The 7,291-nt window shown below is 45.3% G+C and overlaps 1 protein-coding gene across 1 annotated transcript in view; it reads right to left on the minus strand.

Annotated features, from left to right (window-relative positions):
• The window catches only part of RAB39A (RAB39A, member RAS oncogene family), a 32,259-nt gene that overhangs the window by 1,355 nt on the left and 23,613 nt on the right, over positions 1–7,291 (minus strand). The window lies entirely within an intron of this gene.

Below are 7,291 nucleotides of genomic sequence, written 5' to 3' on the forward strand. Positions count from 1 at the left end.
ATTATTACATCATTGTGGTTAAAAACAGGCATATAGAAAGATTGGGTGACATCAGATCTTAAGAATTTCTCCATCACATAATTAAACAAGTCTCTCCACCCAGCACAGTGGCTCATGCCTGTAATCTGAGCACTCTGGGAGGTCCAGGAGGGAGGATCCCTTGAGCTGAGGAGTTTAGATCAGCCTGAGCAAAGGGAGACCCCATCTTTTCTAAAAATAGAAAAATTAGCTGAGCGTTGTGGCGGTGGGTGCCTGTAAATCTCAGCTACTCCGGGGGCTGAAGCAGGAGACTCACTTGAACCTAGGAGTCTGAGGTTGCTGTGAGCTAGGCTGATGCCATGGCACTCTACACAGGGCAAGAGGGTGAGACTCTGTCTCCAGAGAGCTCTCTTGCCCTCTTTCTGCCCTGTGAGTGCAACAAGATGGCTGTCTGTGACCGGGAAGAGGGCTCTCACCAGAACCTGATCATGCTGGCACCAGAATTTTTCCAGCCTCCAAAACTATAAGGAATAAATTTCTGTTATTGAAGTCCCCTGTGCTAGAGTAATTTGTTATAGCAGCCCAAACTGGCTAAGACAGCAGACTTGTTACAATATTGTTTACAGATATCCTGTGGTGTATTTGTTCAAGAAACAGGATATTGTTTGGACCTTGGATATGAATCTGAGGAGCACTACTGATTCCCTGTCTGCCTCTCCAGGTCTTTTCTCCATCCTCTAGGCCTCCGGAAGATGGCCTTCCCAGAAAGCTTTCCCAAATTCCCTTGCCCTTTGGCTTACAGCAGGGTGTGGCCAGGGGGAGGTGCCAGCTGGCAGCTGGAGGAAAGAGGGTATTTATCCCTCCTTGTCTCTGCTGGGCTGTGGCTTGGTGCTGTTACATTCCTCTGCTTCTGTTGGGTTGTACCTCTCTCATGACTATGGCTGTCACCAAGTTCTGCTAATACCATTCTCTGTCCTTGAATCTTCTGGCCAAGTGGTTAAAGGCTTCCCACTGTTGTTTTCCTTGAAAGCTTCATGAACCTTTGCCGGCATCCTTGATCTTGACCACATCTCTGAAAATGGTTACTTCATTAAACACCTTTCAGTAGACGTAACAATTATGCCTTCTGTTTCTTGGTAGACTCCTTAGGCAAGGCCACAATGTTTTATGTTTCTTGCCCTTAGATATGTTGTTTTCTCTGTTTAGAATGTCTTCTTCTTTTTTTTCCTTTTGTTTGAGAGAGAGTCTCACTTTGTTGCCCTGGCTAGAGTGCTATGGTGTCATAGCTCACATCTACCTCAAAATCTTGGGCTCAAGCTATTTTCTTGCCTCAGCCTCCCAAGTAGCTGGGACTACAGGCGCCCTCCACAATGCCTGGCTATTTTTTTTTTTTTTAATTTTGTAGTTGTCATTGCTGGTAAGCTGGCCCTGGCTGGGTTCAAACCCGCCAGCCTCGGTGCATGTGGCTGGCGTCTAACCACTGTGCTACAGGTGTTGAGCCCCTGGCTATTTTTAGAGACTGGGTCTCACTCTTGCTCAGGCTGGTCTCAAGCTCCTGAGTAATTCACTCACCTTGACCTCCTAGAGTGCTAGGACTATAGGCATGAGTCACTGCACCCAGACCCAGAATAAAAGCTGTAACTTACTCAGTGCCAACTCTTCATTACTTCCCCTCTAACCCATACTTTTTGGGGGAGGGGGAACAGGATTTTCTCTGCCACCTGGGCTAGAGTGCACTGGCATTATCATCATAGCTCACAGCAACCTCAAACTCCTAAGGCCCAGTGATCCTCCTGCCTCAGCCTCCTGAGTAGCGAGGACTACAGGCATATGCCACCATGCCCAGTTAATTTTTTCTATCTTTTGTAGAGCTGGGGTCTCAACCTTGCTCAGGGTGATTTTGAACTCCTGACCTCATCCTGCCTCAGCTTCCCAGAGCACTAAGTTTTTCTTTCCTTCTTTCTTTTTTTTTTTTTTTTTTGGTAGACATTGGGTCTTGGTTGTGCTTATGCTGGTCTCAAACTCCTGATCTCAAGCAATCTTCCCAGTATGACACTCTAGCCTCAGCAACAGAGTGAGAGTCAGTCTCAAAAACAAAACAAAACAAAAAAGAGCTAAGGCAGGGAGAGAGAAATAAATAGATGGATTTCAATCTGGTTTCATCTATATTATGAGGGAATTAAATTAAGAATTGTGAGATATTACAGACTGCAGTGGCTCATGTCCGTGATCCTAACACTTTGGGAGGCTGAGGCTGGAGCACTGCTTGTGGTCAGGAGTCTGAGAATAGCGTGAGCAAGAGCAATACCCTGTCTCTACTAAAAATAGAAAAAATTAGCCAAGAGTGTTGGCAGCATTTGCATTCCCAGCTATTTGGAAGGCTGAGGCAGGAGGATTGCTTGAGCCCAGGAGTTTGATGTTCCCCAGAACAATGACGATGCCACTACACTGCAGACAGGGTAGGTGGGACTGTCTCAAAAAAGGAGAGCTGTTAGACTATCCTGCAGCAAATGACGAAGGGGACCTCCTAAATACGGAGTGATGGTGACGGGATGGGGAGGTGACTTATGGAGGACAGGGAGGAGAGTTACAAGCTCTTAGCTAGCCCTCATTCCTCTCAAGTGGAAGATCTAGTTTTGATAATAAAAGAAACCTGCTGGTTTCTTTGTACCTTGTACCTTGAAGGCCGCACTACCAGCAAATTTTATCCTCCTTCTAAGAGAATAGTCTCCTCTCAGAATGTTTTCTCCCCCTCCTTGCCTTAACTGGGAACACTGCTTCCCTGCAGCACAAGCGTGTGGCTCATTCTGGGGATCAGGAGGAGATGGCTTCTGCTTCCCCAGGGCAACTTCCAGAGAATTATTCTCTCCCAGCCCCTGCTGTAAAAAAAATCCCCGGCTCCTTTGAGGTTTGTGCCATCTGGCTCCATCATCTGCGATCATCTGCCAACTGCTCGGTCATCTTCCACGTGCTAAAGATTTCAGCACTTTGCCTTGTTTTTCTTTTCATCTCCATTCCTGCCATTGTACTTCCTGATTTCAATATCCACTCAGGTGAGCTGCCTGGGGTCACCTCTCGATTTCTTGAATTCTTTATCTCTGATGAACTTTTCCCTCTGTTCTTCCTTTCATCACCGTAACATTACCTCCAAAATCGCAAATTTACACACTCCACTAAAATTATTAATTTCAAAATCTTACAGCTTGCCTGCGATCAGATTTCTTTTACAGTGATAAATCTTAATTTCATCAAGATCTGTAATGCACCGACCCATCCCATCTACCCTTAATACCCTCCTATCTTTACCTTCTGTATCTTAGGTTCAATAAAACATTATAATCACTCTCTCAGAAATATCTCAATTCCCGAGCCCCTCTCCTCTGTCATATGTGTATTCATCTGGGGAAAACTATCTCTGGATCAGTCCAGCATGCAGCTGAATCTGGGGGAAAAAAAATCACTCAACCAGGCAGGCTAGTGTCACTATGAATTAATTATAACCAATCCCAAGTGAGTACTCAGCAATGACAAGGAATATTGCTAATATCAGAAACTCCTCTCTCTTTCCTCACATTTAGACTTCTACCTTAGGAGGAAAGGGAATTTCCATTGAAACTTCCTCTCCCCACAAAAAAGAACTGGAAGGACACTTTACCCTCTTACTAATTCCTCCTTATGTGGAAAATGGCTGCTCTCTTTGGTTACAGGCACCCACCACAACGCCCGGCTATTTTTTTGGTTGTAGTTGTCGTTGTTTGGCAGGGCAGGCTGGGTTTGAACCTGCCAGCCCCTATGTACATGGCCAGTGCCCTCGCTGCTGAGCTACAGGCGCCGAGCCTAAGAGCAGGACTCTTGTAAAGCATCTCTCCTCCCTCTTTTCCACTTTCTGGATCTGTGCTACCAGCTTGCTAATTGTAAAGGACATGCAGACACCGCATCAAGTTTGCTTAGTGCTCAATATTCAGTGGTTTTCACACGCCCAGCATGTAGTGGCAACGCAGTACATTCTTAGTGAATGCACAGTCGATTTGGTCAGAACCTGTACACAGCTATTGGGAAAACAAGAGAAACAGTAGAAAGAGTGAGAAAATTTGGGGAAAAGAGATACTAGCAGTGTAAAAGAAGAAAGATGACCCACTTTACCTCTCTCAGTGTGGTCTTACATTCTCACGCCAAGATCACTGAGTTGCTATGAGCATAGCAGTTTTGGAGGAAGATGGATAAATTAATATTCAGAAATTCACGCATCCTAAAGACATAGCCCATAAAAATACAGTAGCCAGCAATCTCTGTGAAGTTTCTTGGGAGAAGACCCCTCAATCAGGGCCATGTTGGTGAAACCTCTCCAGAGAAGAAAAGCTGTGATATGCAAGCATAATATTTGATGGACTTTGTGGAACGTTGGAAGAAACCTGAACAGTACAATGTGTTTCTCCGATCTATGAAGTGGGAGACCCAAGGGCTACCAGCTTTAATATAATGAAAATAAGAAAAGTCCCTTGGTCTGTTCAAGGTACAATGCAAGCAACTCTGCCACTGGGCCAATGGTCCATCAGATCTAATGGTGCCTGTGTGAAGGAAGTGCCCACAGCAGACTGGACGCTCTGTCAAGCCCAGGAAAGCCTGCACTGGACAATTACAGGAGTGGCATCTTTTTGTCAGAGGCTATTATGCTTTAGAAAATTAATTCTTGGCTTATAACTTGGCTTTGATAGAGACTAAATGCCTGCGTATGGAACAGCAAGTGACCATGAAATCTGAGCGCCCACGATGAGTGGGGCATTCCGTAATTCACCAGGCTGGAGCTTCATCACCAAGCAAAAGTCAAATCCATAGGCAGGAGTATGGGTGGGGCCTGAGTGGACCTGGAGCAGCGAGGCTCACATCCCCAGTGTGTCTCCCTCCTCCTGAAGCATCCTCTCAACTCATGGCTTTATCTGGATTCCCCATAACTAAAGAGGAAAGAATTCAAGCCTTCCTTACAAATGGCTCTAAACCAGGGATCCTCAAACTACGGCCCCCGGAGGACATTCATCCGGCCCGCTGGGTGTTTTTGCCGCTACTGCCCGTCCTGCTTAGCAGCCGACTTGTCCTGGGCCCGCCGTCCAGCCCTCCAACGGTCTGAGGGACAGTGAACTGGCCCCCTTTTAAAAAGTCTGAGGACCCCTGCTCTAAACAATATGCTAGCATCAGCACCACTCAATGGGGAACCTGAAGGTCAGGGGAAAAGAGAAATCCTTCCATTTGTGGAACTTCTGGTGGGACATCTTATGGTCTACTTTTTCCAGCCAATGAGTCAGAGGGATGCAGAGGAGAATCCCACCGATTTATGAGCAGAGGTTAGGGACTTGACATGCCGGGGAAAAGCAAGATAAAGAACTGGTAATAAGGAGTTTGAGGAAGGGATATATCGACAGGTTTAGAGATGGGAATACTTGTATTTTATGTGAATGCTCACCAAGATCTCCCTCCATGGGGCTCTTAATAATCCGTGAGGAAAATATGCCCTGTCCTGCCGTTATCAACCAGTATTTTAATCCAGTCTGGACTCCAACATAGTGGTTATGGTAGAGAGATGGATGCTGTGGCTAGGCTCAATAGAGCCTTGATCTTGCCGAGGCTGATCTTGGGGAGTTACTGCTTGCTCTCCAGTTTTCTAGCAGCTACTGACACCTTGAATCTGGCACCTTACTTTAGGGGACACTGATATCTCCTCATTGTAAAATGTTTAATCTGGATTCAGCATCACCAACCATGGACTTACACCTACTAGTCATGGTATCCTACACACCGCTACAGATCAAAGAATTCACTTGACAGCAGGGGAGATAGAGAAATGGACTGAGGCCATAGGATTTGTTAATCTTATCACATCACCAACACAGAGAGGCATCTGGCCCTAAAAAACTGTAGAATGAGTTATTAAGATTTAGTTACATACACTGGGCACAGTGGCTCACACCTGTAAGCGTAGCACTCTGGGAGGCTGGGGGGTGGAGGATTGCTTGAGGTTAGGAGTTTGAGACCAGATTGAGCAAGACCAAGACCTCACCACACCAAAGATAGAAAAAATTAGCCAGGAGTGGTGGGGTGTGTCTGTAGTTCAAGCTACTCAGGAGGCTGAGGCAGGAGGATTGCCTGAGCCCAGGAGTTTGAGGTTGCAGTTAGCACTGAGATGCCACTGCACTCTAGCTGGGTAACAGACGGAGACCCTGTCTCCCCCCCCCCCAAATTTAATTCTACCCAAATCCAGGAGATGATACCTTGTAAGATTTGACATAGTATTTCTGGATGTACACGTATATGTTCTAAACTAGTGAACATGATGGCAGGTGGTGTTTTTTCCCATCAACAGAAGCTGTGGTAGGCAGAGGGTGAAAGTGGGGTGACAGTGCTTCTCACAATTACACTTATTGAGTCACTGAAATTTTTTGTTGCTTTTAATCCCCATCGCTCAGAACTTTGCTGATACAAAGGTTTTAGCATTCAAGGGAGAAATGCTTTCACTAGAGAACTCCATGATGCTTCTATTGGATTAGCGGTGGAGGCTGCCAACGGGCCATTTGGGGCTTCTTACAAAAGAGAGTGAGCAGGCAGAAAGGGGGCAACAGCATCCCAGGGACCACAACTGTGCTTCTCGCTGCCCAGAACTGCTGGGATCTTTGATTCATTCCGAGCCTGGGCTGCCAGCTTCCCGTCAAGTCTCTGTGTCTCAAACATGCTTCTGGTAACTTTCATTTTTGATTAAGGTCCTCAAGTTGGTTTCGTTGCTGGCAGCCAAAGACATAGTTGGCACAGATGCACAGATTTTGTAAGGAAAAAATAATGCAAAACAAGGCTGTCAACACAGTTTTACAAAGCCAATGTTCATTCTTTTCTTAAAAAATTGTGGGTGAAAACACATCACATGAGATGTACCCTCTTAACAAATTTTTAAGTGTACAGTACAGTATGATTAAATGTAAGTGGAAAATTATACAGCAGATCTCTAAAAATTTCTCATCTTGCCTAACTAAATCTCCGTTCCTATTGAATAGCAGCTCCCCATTTCCCCACCTGCTCAGCCCCTGACAACCACCATTCTTTCTGTTTGAATGAATATGACTATTTTAGGTACCTTATGTAAGAGGAATTAGGCAGTATTTGTCATCCTCTAATTGGCTTATTTCACTTAACACAATATCCTCAAGTTTCATCTGTGTTGTAGCATATTAACAGGATTTCCTTCTTCTGTTCAATAGAATAATGTTCCATTGTATGTATATGCCATATTTTCTTTATTCGTCCATAAAGTTCATTTTTTTTTTTTTTT

The sequence above is a fragment of the Otolemur garnettii genome, unplaced genomic scaffold, assembly GCF_000181295.1.
Source record: "Otolemur garnettii isolate 467f Iridium unplaced genomic scaffold, OtoGar3 scaffold00266, whole genome shotgun sequence".
In the NCBI taxonomy this organism is placed as follows: domain Eukaryota; kingdom Metazoa; phylum Chordata; class Mammalia; order Primates; family Galagidae; genus Otolemur; species Otolemur garnettii.